We start from the raw sequence: 12,774 nt of genomic DNA, 5'->3' as shown, positions 1-12,774 counted from the left end.
CCACTCTCACCACTGTCAGAACATTTCTTCAGAGCTATCAGCCCAAAGAAAAAGAAACGCCGCACCACCCCCGGGTGGGCTCGAACATCCAACCTCTCGGTCAACAGCCGATCGCGCCAGCCAATTGCGACAGCCACGGAGACAGTCGTTCTCCCCTCTCACCACCATCAGAACATATCTTCAAAGCTATCAGCGCAAAGAAAAAAGCGACACACCTTCCCCTGGTGGGCTCAAACCTCCAACCTTTCGGTTAACAGCCATTCGCGCTAGCCAATTGCGCCACGGAGACAGTCCTGCACCACTTTCATCACCATCAAACAAAACTTCAAAGCTATGAGCCCAAAGAAAAAAAAAGCGCCGCACCACCCCCGGGTGGGCTCTAACCTCCAACCTTTCTGTTAACAGCCGATCGCGCTAGCCAATTGCGCCACGGAGACAGTCGTGCTTCACTCTTACCACCGTCAGAACATATCTTCAACGCCATCAGCGCAAAGCAAAAAAAAAGCGACACACCGTCCACGGGTGGGCTCGAAACTCCAATCTTTCGGTTAACAGCCGATCGCGCTAGCCAATTGCGCCACGGAGACAGTCCTGGTCCACTCTCACCACCGTCAGAACATTTCTTCAGAGTTATCAGCCCAAAGGAAAAAAAGCACCGCACCACTACCGGGTGGGCTCGAACCTCCAACCTTTCGGTTAACAGCCCATCGCGCTAGCCAATAGCGCCACGGAGACAGTCGTGCTCCTCTCTCACCACCGTCAGAACAGTTCTTCAGACGATCAGCCCAAAGAAAAAAAGCGCCGCACCACCACCGGGTGGGCTAGAACCTCCAAACTTTCGGTTAACAGCCAATCGCGCTAGCCAATTGCGCCACGGAGACAGTCGTGCTCCACTCTCACCACCGTCAGAACATTTCTTCAGAGCTATCAGCCCAAAGAAGAAAAAGCGCCGCACCACCGGGTGGGCTCGAACCTCCAACCATTCGGTTAACAGCCGATCACGCTAGCCGATTGCGCCACGGAGACAGTCGTGCTCCACTCTCACCACCATCAGAACATTTCTTCAGACTATCAGCCCAAAGAAAAAAAAAGCGCCGCACCACCCCCGGGTGGGCTCGAACCTCCAAACTTTCGGTTAACAGCCGATCGCGCTAGCCAATTGCGCCACGGAGACAGTCGTGCTTCACTCTCACCACCATCAGAACATATCTTCAACGCCATCAGCGCAAAGCAAAAAAAGCGACACACCGTCCACGGGCGGGCTCGAAACTCCAACCTTTCGGTTAACAGCCGATCGCGCTAGCCAATTGCGCCACGGAGACAGTCCTGCTCCACTCTCACCATCATCAGAACATATCTTCAAAGCTATGAGCCCAAAGAAAAAAAAGCGCCGCACCACCACCGGGTGGGCTCGAACCTCCAATCTTTTGGTTAACAGCTGATCGCTCTAGTCAATTGCGCCTCGGAGACAGTCCTGCTCCACTCTCACCACCATCAGAACATAGCTTCAAAGCTATCAGCCCAAAGAAAAAAAGCAACAAACCACTCTCGGGAGGGCTCGAACCTCCAACCTTTCAGTTAACAGCCGATCGCGCTAGCCAATTGCGCCACGGAGACAGTCGTGCTCCACTCTCAACACCGTCAGAACATTTCTTCAGAGCTATTAGCCCAAAGGAAAAAAAGCGCCGCACCACCACCGGGTGGGCTCGAACCTCCAACCTTACGGTTAACAGCCCATCGCGCTAACCAATGGCGCAACGGAGATAGTCGTGCTCCACTTTCACCACCGTCAGAACATTTCTCCAAAGCTTTCAGCGCCAAGAAGAAAAAAGCGACACACCGCTCCTGGGAGGGCTCGAACCTCCAGCCTTTCGGTTAACAGTCGAACGCGCTAGCCAAATGTGCCACGAAGACAGTAGTGCAGTGCTCTCACCACCGTCTGTACATTTCTCCAAAGCTATGAGCGCAATAAAAAAAGCGACACACTGCTCACGGAAGGGCTGGAACCTCCAACCTTTCGATTACCATACGAACGCGCTAGCCAATTGCGCCACGGAGACAGTCGTGCTCCACTCTCACCACCGTCAGAACATTTCTTGAAAGCTATCAGCTCAAAGAAAAAAAAAGCGACACACCACTCCCGGGAGGGCTCGAACCTCCAACGTTTCGATTAACAGCCGATCGCGCTAGAATATTGCGCCACGGAGACTTTTTTTTTCTTAAATGAATGAAATTGTCAACAGTAATGTACAAAGAGCATACTTCACCAGAAGTCCGGAAAACACGCAAAAGCGTCAAGAACGAGAAGTGACTCCGGAACAGGGTCAAAAATGTCGACAACACTGCGCACTTGAGCAGCTGCTTCTCGGAAGACAGACCTAGTCGACCATGGTGGCTCGGCATGTCTATCAATCATGCGACTTTTCCATAATGAATACAGTCCCAACAACATAAACAAGTCGTGAGGAGTATTATCAGTCAGACTCTTTTTGAACGGAAGGAACCTAATAACATTACCTGTGATTGGAAGTTCGTGCTGCACTCTCACCACCATCAGAACATTTCTCCAAAGCCATCAGCGCAAAAAAAAGCAACACACATCTACCGGGAGGGCTCGAATCTCCAAACTTTCGGTTAACAGCCGAACGCGCTAGCCAATTGCTTCACGGAGACATTTTTGCTGCACTCTCACCCCCGTCAGAACATTTCTTCAAAGCTATCAGCGCAAAGAAGAAAAAAGCGCCGCACCACCACCGGGTGGGCTCGAACCTCCAACCTTTCGGTTAACAGCTGATCGCGCTAGCCAATTGCGCCACGGAGAAAGTCGTGCTCTACTCTCACCACCGTCAGAACATTTCTTCAGAGCTATCAGCCCAAAGAAACAAAAGTGCCGCACCACCACCAGGTGGGCTCGAACCTCCAGTTTTTCAGTTAACGGCCGAACGCGCTAGGCAATAGCGCCACGGAGACTGTCGTTCTCCCCTCTCACCACCATTAGAAAATATCTTCAAAGCTATCAGCGCAAAGAAAAAAGCGACACACCGTCCCCTGGTGGGCTCAAACCTCCAACCTTTCGGTTAACAGCCAATCGCGCTAGCCAATTGCGCCACGGAGACATTCCTGCATCACTCTCACCACCATCAAACATATCTTCAAAGCTATAAGCCCAAAGAAAAAAAAGCGCCGCACCACTCCCGGGTGGGCTCTAACCTCCAACCTTTCTGTTAACAGCCGATCGCGCTAGCCAATTGCACCACGGAGACAGTCATGCTTCACTCTTACCACCGTCGGAACATATCTTCAAATCTATGAGCCCAAAGAAAAAAAAGCGCCGCACCACCACCGGGTGGGCTCGAACCTCCAACCTTTCGGTTGACAGCCGAACGCGCTAGCCAATTGCTTCACGGAGACATTTTTGATGCACTCTCACCCCCGTCAGAACATTTCTTCAAAGCTATCAGCGCAAAGAAGAAAAAAGCGCCGCACCACCACCGGGTGGGCTCGAACCTCCAACCTTTCGGTTAACAGCTGATCGCGCTAGCCAAATGCGCCACGGAGAAAGTCGCGCTCTACTCTCACAACCGTCAGAACATTTCTTCAGAGCTATCAGCCCAAAGAAACAAAAGCGCCGTACCACCACCGGGTGGGCTCGAACCTCCAGCTTTTCGGTTAACGGCCGAACGCGCTAGGCAATAGCGCCACGGAGACTGTCGTTCTCCCCTCTCACGACCATTAGAACATATCTTCAAAGCTATCAGCGCAAAGAAAAATGCGACACACCGTCCCCTGGTGGGCTGAAACCTCCAACCTTTCGGTTAGCAGCCAATCGCGCTAGCCAATTGCGCTACGGAGACATTTCTGCACCACTCTCAACACCATCAAACATATCTTCAAAGCTATAAGCCCAAAGAAAAAAAAGCGCCGCACCACCCCCGGGTTGGCTCTTACCTCCAACCTTTCTGTTAACAGCCGATCGCGCTAGCCAATTGCACCACGGAGACAGTCATGCTTCACTCTTACCACCGTCAGAACATATTTTCAAATCTATGAGCCCAAAGAAAAAAAAGCGCCGCACCACCACCAGGTGGGCTCGAACCTCCAACCTTTTGGTTAACAGCTGATCGCGCTAGCCAATTGCGCCACGGAGACAATCCTGCTCCACTCTCACCACCATGAGAAGATATCTTCACAGCTATCAGCCCAAAGAAAAAAAGCAACAAACCACTCCCGGGAGGGCTCGAACCTCCAACCTTTCAGTTAACAGCCGATTGCGCTAGCCAATTGCGCCACAGAGACAGTCGTGCTCCACTCTCACCACCGTCAGAACATTTCTTCAGAGCTATCAGGCCAAAGGAAAAAAAGCACCGCACCACCACCGGGTGGGCTCGAACCTCCAACCTTTCGGTTAACAGCCCATCGCTCTAGCCAATAGCGCCACGGAGACAGTCGTGCTCCTCTCTCAACACCGTCAGAACATTTCTTCCGACTATCAGCCCAAAGAAAAAAAAGCGCCGCACCACCACCGGGTGGACTCGAACCTCCAACCTTTCGGTTAACAGCCGATCACGCTAGCCGATTGCGCCACGGAGATATTCGTGCTCCACTCCCACCACCATCAGAACATATCTTCAAAGCTATCAGCGCAAAGAAAAAGCAACACACCACTCCCGGGAGGGCTCGAACCTCCAAATTTTCGGTTAACAGCCGAACGTGGTAGCCAATTGCGCCACGGAGACAGTCGTGCTCCATTCTCACCAACGTCAGAACATTTCTCCAAAGCTATCAGCACAAAGAAAAGAGCATCACACCACTCCCGGGAGGGCTCGGAACTCCAACCTTTTGGTTAACAGCCGATCGCGCTAGCCAATTGCGCAGCGGAGACAGTCATGCGCAACTCTCACCACCGTGAAAACATTTCTCCAAAGCTATCGGCGCAAAGATAAAAAAAGTGACACACCGCTTCCGGGAGGGCTCGAACCTCCAAACTTTCGGTTAAAAGCCGAACGCGCTAGCCAAATGCGCCACGGAGACAGTCGTGCTCCATTCTCACCACTGTCAGAACATAACTGTAAAGCTATCAGCGCAAATAAAAAAGCAACACACCACTTCCGGGAGGGCACGAACCTCCAACCTTTCGGTTAACAGCCGATCGCGCTAGCCAATTGCGCCACGGAGACAGTCCTGCTCCACTCTCACCACCATCAGAACATATCTTCAAATCTATGAGCCCAAAGAAAAAAAAGCGCCGCTCCACCACCGGGTGGGCTCGAACCTCCAACCTTTTGGTTAACAGCTGATCGCGCTAGCCAATTGCGCCACGGAGACAGTCCTGCTCCACTCTCACCACCTTGAGAACATATCTTCAAAGCTATCAGCCCAAAGAAAAAAAGCAACAAACCACTCCCGGGAGGGCTCGAACCTCCAACCTTTCAGTTAACAGCCGATCGCGCTAGCCAATTGCGCCACAGAGACAGTCGTGCTCCACTCTCAACACCATCAGAACATTTCTTCAGAGCTATCAGGCCAAAAGAAAAAAAGCGCCGCACCACCACCGGGTGGGCTCGAACCTCCAACCTTTCGGTTAACAGCCCATCGCGCTAGCCAATAGCGCCACGGAGACAGTCGTGCTCCTCTCTCACCACCGTCAGAACATTTCTTCAGACTATCAGCCCAAAGAAAAAAAAGCGCCGCACCACCACCGGGTGGGCGCGAACCTCCAACCTTTCGGTTAACAGCCGTTCACGCTAGCCGATTGCGCCCCGGAGACAGTCGTGCTCCACTCTCACCACCATCAGAACATATCTTCAAAGCTATCAGCGCAAAGAAAGAGCAACACACCACTCCCGGGAGGGCTCGAACCTCCAAATTTTCGGTTAACAGCCGAACGTGCTAGCCAATTGCGCCACGGGGACAGTCGTGCTCCAATCTCACCAACGTCAGAACATTTCTCCAAATCTATCAGCACAAAGAAAAGAGCATCACACCACTCCCGGGAGGGCTCGGAACTCAAACCTTTTGGTTAACAGCCGATCGCGCTAGCCAATTGCGCAGCGGAGACAGTCATGCGCAACTCTCACCACCGTGAAAACATTTCTCCAAAGCTATCAGCGCAAAGATAAAAAAAACTGACACATTGCTTCGGGGAGGGCTCGAACCTCCAAATTTCGGTTAACAGCCGAACGCGCTAGCCAGTTGCGCCACGGAGACAGTCCTGCTCTACTCTCACCACCATCAGAACATATCTTCAAAGCTATCAGCCCAAAGAAAAAAGAGCAACACACCACTCTCGGGAGGGCTCGAACCTCCAACCTTTCAGTTAAAAGCCGATCGCGCTAGCCAATTGCGACACGGAGACAGTCGCGCTACACTTTCACCACCGTCAGAACATTTCCTCAGAGCTATCAGCCCAAAGGAAAAAAAGCGCAGCACCACAACCGGGTGGGCTAGAACCTCCAAGCTTTCGGTTAACAGCCCAACGCGCTAGCCAATTGCGCCACGGAGACAGTCGTGGTCCACTCTCACAACTATCAGAACATACCTTCAAAGCTATCAGCGCAAAGAAAAAAGCAACACACCACTCCCGGGAGGGCTCGAACCTCCAACCTCTCGGTCAACAGCCGATCGCGCTAGCCAATTGCGACAGCCACGGAGACAGTCGTTCTCCGCTCTCACCACCATAAGAACATATCTTCAAAGCTATCAGCGCAAAGAAAAAAGCGACACACCGTCCCCTGGTGGGCTCAAACCTCCAACCTTTTGGTTAACAGCCAATCGCGCTAGCCAATTGCGCTACGGAGACAGTCCTGCACCACTCTCACCACCATCAAACATATCTTCAAAGCTATCAGCCCAAAGAAAAAAAAAGCGCCGTACCGCCCCCGGGTGGGCTCGAACCTCCAAACTATCGGTTAACAGCCGATCGCGCTAGCCAATTGCGCCACGGAGACAGTCGTGCTTCACTCTCACCACCATCAGAACATATCTTCAGCGCCATCAGCGCAAAGCAAAAAAAGCGACACACCGTCCACGGGTGGACTGGAAACTCCAACCTTTCGGTTAACAGCCGATCGCGCTAGCCAATTGCGCCACGGAGACAGTCGTGCTTCACTCTCACCACCATCAGAACATATCTTCAACGCCATCAGCGCAAAGCAAAAAAAAGCGACACACCGTCCACGGGTGGGCTCGAAACTCCAACCTTTCGGTTAACAGCCCATCGCGCTAGCCAATGGCGCAACGGAGATAGTCGTGCTCCACTTTCACCACCGTCAGAACATTTCTCCAAAGCTTTCAGCGCCAAGAAGAAAAAAGCGACACACCGCTCCTGGGAGGGCTCGAACCTCCAGCCTTTCGGTTAACAGTCGAACGCGCTAGCCAAATGTGCCACGAAGACAGTAGTTCAGCGCTCTCACCACCGTCTGTACATTTCTCAAAAGCTATCAGCGCAATAAAAAAAGCGACACACTGCTCCCGGAAGGGCTCGAACCTCCAACCTTTCAATTACCATACGAACGCGCTAGCCAATTGCGCCACGGAGACAGTCGTGCTCCACTCTCACCACCGTCAGAACATTTCTTGACAGCTATCAGCGCAAAGAAAAAAAAAGCGACACACCACTCCCGGGAGGGCTCGAACCTCCAACATTTCGATTAACAGCCGAACGCGCTAGCCAAATGCGCCACGGAGACTGTCGTGCTCCATTCTCACCACTGTCAGAACATAACTTTAAAGCTATCAGCGCAAAGAAAAAAGCAACACACCACTTCCGGGAGGGCACGAACCTCCAACCTTTCGGTTAACAGCCGATTGCGCTAGCCAAATGCGCCACGGAGACAGTCCTGCTCCACTCTTACCCCCATCAGAACATATCTTCAAAGCTATCAGCCCAAAGAAAAAAAAAGCGCCGCACCACCACCGGGTGGACTCGAACCTCCAACCTTTCGGTTAACAGCCGATCACGCTAGCCGATTGCGCCACGGAGATATTCGTGCTCCACTCCCACCACCATCAGAACATATCTTCAAAGCTATCAGCGCAAAGAAAAAGCAACACACCACTCCCTGGAGGGCTCGAACCTCCAAATTTTCGGTTAACAGCCGAACGTGGTAGCCAATTGCGCCACGGAGACAGTCGTGCTCCAATCTCACCAACGTCAGAACATTTCTCCAAAGCTATCAGCACAAAGAAAAGAGCATCACACCACTCCCGGGAGGGCTCGGAAGTCCAACCTTTTGGTTAATAGCCGATCGCGCTAGCCAATTGCGCAGCGGAGACAGTCATGCGCAACTCTCACCACCGTGAAAACATTTCTCCAAAGCTATCGGCGCAAAGATAAAAAAAGTGACACACCGCTTCCGGGAGGGCTCGAACCTCCAAACTTTCGGTTAAAAGCCGAACGCGCTAGCCAAATGCGCCACGGAGACAGTCGTGCTCCATTCTCACCACTGTCAGAACATAACTGTAAAGCTATCAGCGCAAATAAAAAAGCAACACACCACTTCCGGGAGGGCACGAACCTCCAACCTTTCGGTTAACAGCCGATCGCGCTAGCCAATTGCGCCACGGAGACAGTCCTGCTCCACTCTCACCACCATCAGAACATATCTTCAAATCTATGAGCCCAAAGAAAAAAAAGCGCCGCACCACCACCGGGTGGGCTCGAACCTCCAACCTTTTGGTTAACAGCTGATCGCGCTAGCCAATTGCGCCACGGAGACAGTCCTGCTCCACTCTCACCACCTTGAGAACATATCTTCAAAGCTATCAGCCCAAAGAAAAAAAGCAACAAACCACTCCCGGGAGGGCTCGAACCTCCAACCTTTCAGTTAACAGCCGATCGCGCTAGCCAATTGCGCCACAGAGACAGTCGTGCTCCACTCTCAACACCATCAGAACATTGCTTCAGAGCTATCAGGCCAAAAGAAAAAAAGCGCCGCACCACCACCGGGTGGGCTCGAACCTCCAACCTTTCGGTTAACAGCCCATCGCGCTGGCCAATAGCGCCACGGAGACAGTCGTGCTCCTCTCTCACCACCGTCAGAACAATTCTTCAGACTATCAGCCCAAAGAAAAAAAAACGCCGCACCACCACCGGGTGGGCGCGAACCTCCAACCTTTCGGTTAACAGCCGTTCACGCTAGCCGATTGCGCCCCGGAGACAGTCGTGCTCCACTCTCACCACCATCAGAACATATCTTCAAAGCTATCAGCGCAAAGAAAGAGCAACACACCACTCCCGGGAGGGCTCGAACCTCCAAATTTTCGGTTAACAGCCGAACGTGCTAGCCAATTGCGCCACGGGGACAGTCGTGCTCCAATCTCACCAACGTCAGAACATTTCTCCAAATCTATCAGCACAAAGAAAAGAGCATCACACCACTCCCGGGAGGGCTCGGAACTCAAACCTTTTGGTTAACAGCCGATCGCGCTAGCCAATTGCGCAGCGGAGACAGTCATGCGCAACTCTCACCACCGTGAAAACATTTCTCCAAAGCTATCAGCGCAAAGATAAAAAAAACTGACACACTGCTTCCGGGAGGGCTCGAACCTCCAAATTTCGGTTAACAGCCGAACGCGCTAGCCAGTTGCGCCACGGAGACAGTCCTGCTCTACTCTCACCACCATCAGAACATATCTTCAAAGCTATCAGCCCAAAGAAAAAAGAGCAACACACCACTCTCGGGAGGGCTCGAACCTCCAACCTTTCAGTTAAAAGGCGATCGCGCTAGCCAATTGCGACACGGAGACAGTCGCGCTACACTTTCACCACCGTCAGAACATTTCCTCAGAGCTATCAGCCCAAAGGAAAAAAAGCGCAGCACCACAACCGGGTGGGCTAGAACCTCCAACCTTTCGGTTAACAGCCCAACGCGCTAGCCAATTGCGCCACGGAGACAGTCGTGGTCCACTCTCACAACCATCAGAACATATCTTCAAAGCTATCAGCGCAAAGAAAAAAGCAACACACCACTCCCGGGAGGGCTCGAACCTCCAACCTCTCGGTCAACAGCCGATCGCGCTAGCCAATTGCGACAGCCACGGAGACAGTCGTTCTCCGCTCTCACCACCATAAGAACATATCTTCAAAGCTATCAGCGCAAAGAAAAAAGCGACACACCGTCCCCTGGTGGGCTCAAACCTCCAACCTTTTGGTTAACAGCCAATCGCGCTAGCCAATTGCGCTACGGAGACAGTCCTGCACCACTCTCACCACCATCAAACATATCTTCAAAGCTATCAGCCCAAAGAAAAAAAAAGCGCCGTACCGCCCCCGGGTGGGCTCGAACCTCCAAACTTTCGGTTAACAGCCGATCGCGCTAGAAAATTGCGCCACGGAGACAGTCGTGCTTCACTCTCACCACCATCAGAACATATCTTCAACGCCATCAGCGCAAAGCAAAAAAAAGCGACACACCGTCCACGGGTGGGCTCGAAACTCCAACCTTTCGGTTAACAGCCCATCGCGCTAGCCAATTGCGCAACGGAGATAGTCGTGCTCCACTTTCACCACCGTCAGAACATTTCTCCAAAGCTTTCAGCGCCAAGAAGAAAAAAGCGACACACCGCTCCTGGGAGGGCTCGAACCTCCAGCCTTTCGGTTAACAGTCGAACGCGCTAGCCAAATGTGCCACGAAGACAGTAGTTCAGCGCTCTCACCACCGTCTGTACATTTCTCAAAAGCTATCAGCGCAATAAAAAAAGCGACACACTGCTCCCGGAAAGGCTCGAACCTCCAACCTTTCAATTACCATACGAACGCGCTAGCCAATTGCGCCACGGAGACAGTCGTGCTCCAATCTCACCACCGTCAGAACATTTCTTGAAAGCTATCAGCGCAAAGAAAAAAAAAGCGACACACCACTCTCGGGAGGGCTCGAACCTCCAACATTTCGATTAACAGCCGAACGCGCTAGCCAAATGCGCCACGGAGACTGTCGTGCTCCATTCTCACCACTGTCAGAACATAACTTTAAAGCTATCAGCGCAAAGAAAAAAGCAACACACCACTTCCGGGAGGGCACGAACCTCCAACCTTTCGGTTAACAGCCGATTGCGCTAGCCAAATGCGCCACGGAGACAGTCCTTTTCCACTCTCACCACCATGAGAACATAACTTCAAAGCTATCAGCCCACAGAAAAAAAAGCGCCGCAGCACCACCGGGTGGGCTCGAACCTCCAACCTTTCGGTTAACAGCCGGTCGCGCTAGCCAGTTGCGCCACGGAGACAGTCCTGCTCTACTCTCACCACCATCAGAACATATCTTCAAAGCTATCAGCCCAAAGAAAAAAGAGCAACACACCACTCTCGGGAGGGCTCGAACCTCCAACCTTTCAGTTAAAAGCCGATCGCGCTAGCCAATTGCGACACGGAGACAGTCGCGCTGCACTTTCACCACCGTCAGAACATTTCCTCAGAGCTATCAGCCCAAAGGAAAAAAAGCGCAGCACCACAACCGGGTGGGCTCGAACCTCCAACCTTTCGGTTAACAGCCCAACGCGCTAGCCAATTGCGCCACGGAGACAGTCGTGGTCCACTCTCACCACCATCAGAACATATCTTCAAAGCTATCAGCGCAAAGAAAAAAGCAACACACCACTCCCGGGAGGGCTCGAACCTCCAACCTCTCGGTCAACAGCCGATCGCGCTAGACAATTGCGACAGCCACGGAGACAGTCGTTCTCCGCTCTCACCACCATCAGAACATATCTTCAAAGCTATCAGCGCAAAGAAAAAAGCGACACACCGTCCCCTGGTGGGCTCAAACCTCCAACCTTTTGGTTAACAGCCAATCGCGCTAGCCAATTGCGCTACGGAGACAGTACTGCAATACTCTCACCACCATCAGAACATATCTTCAACGCCATCAGCGCAAAGCAAAAAAAGCGACACACCGTCCACGGGTGGGCTCGAAACTCCAACCTTTCGGTTAACAGCCGATCGCGCTAGCCAATTGCGCCACGGAGACAGTCGTGCTTCACTCTCACCACCATCAGAACATATCTTCAACGCCATCAGCGCAAAGCAAAAAAAGCGACACACCGGCCACGGGTGGGCTCGAAACTCCAACCTTTCGGTTAACAGCCCATCATGCTAGCCAATGGCGCAACGGAGATAGTCGTGCTCAACTTTCACCACCGTCAGAACATTTCTCCAAAGCTTTCAGCGCCAAGAAGAAAAAAGCGACACACCGCTCCCGGGAGGGCTCGAACCTCCAGCCTTTCGGTTAACAGTCGAACGTGCTAGCCAAATGTGCCACGAAGACAATAGTGCAGCGCTCTCACCACCGTCTGTACATTTCTCCAAAGCTATCAGCGCAATAAAAAAAGCGACACACTGCTCCCGGATGGCTGGAACCTCCAACCTTTCGATTACCATACGAACGCGCTAGAATATTGCGCCACGGAGACTTTTTTTTTTCTTGAATGAATGAAATTATCAACAGTAATGTACACAGAGCATACTTCACCAGAAGTCCGGAAAACACGCAAAAGCGTCAAGAAGGAGAGGTGACTCCGGAACAGGGTCAAAAGTGTCGACAACACTGCGCACTTGAGCAGCTGCTTCTCGGAAGACAGATCTAGTCGACCATGGTTGCTCGGCATGCCTATCAATCGTGCGACTTTTCCATAATGAATACAGTCCCAACAAGATAAACAAGTCGTAAGGAGTATTATCAGTCAGACTCTTTTTGAACAGAAGGAACCTAATAACATTACCTGTGATTGGAAGTTCGTGCTGCACTCTCACCGCCATCAGAACATTTCTCCAAAGCC

The 12,774-nt window shown here is 52.1% G+C and overlaps 4 non-coding genes across 4 annotated transcripts; all 4 read right to left on the bottom strand.

The window, feature by feature from the left end:
• Window positions 1–4,957: 4,957 nt before the first annotated feature.
• On the bottom strand, window positions 4,958–5,031 carry TRNAK-UUU (transfer RNA lysine (anticodon UUU)). The gene has a single exon. It is a non-coding gene; the product is annotated as a tRNA-Lys (tRNA).
• Window positions 5,032–6,873: 1,842 nt separating this feature from the next.
• Window positions 6,874–6,947, bottom strand: TRNAN-GUU (transfer RNA asparagine (anticodon GUU)). The gene has a single exon. It is a non-coding gene; the product is annotated as a tRNA-Asn (tRNA).
• Window positions 6,948–8,349: 1,402 nt separating this feature from the next.
• On the bottom strand, window positions 8,350–8,423 carry TRNAK-UUU (transfer RNA lysine (anticodon UUU)). The gene has a single exon. It is a non-coding gene; the product is annotated as a tRNA-Lys (tRNA).
• Window positions 8,424–9,526: 1,103 nt separating this feature from the next.
• TRNAN-GUU (transfer RNA asparagine (anticodon GUU)) lies at window positions 9,527–9,599 on the bottom strand. Its single transcript has one exon. It is a non-coding gene; the product is annotated as a tRNA-Asn (tRNA).
• Between the last annotated feature and the right edge of the window lie 3,175 nt (window positions 9,600–12,774).

The sequence above is a fragment of the Rhipicephalus microplus genome, unplaced genomic scaffold (assembly GCF_043290135.1).
Source record: "Rhipicephalus microplus isolate Deutch F79 unplaced genomic scaffold, USDA_Rmic scaffold_58, whole genome shotgun sequence".
Classification (NCBI taxonomy): Eukaryota; Metazoa; Arthropoda; class Arachnida; order Ixodida; family Ixodidae; genus Rhipicephalus; species Rhipicephalus microplus.
The sequence above is the reverse complement of the archived record's forward strand: the minus strand, read 5'-3'. Positions and strand labels throughout refer to the sequence as shown.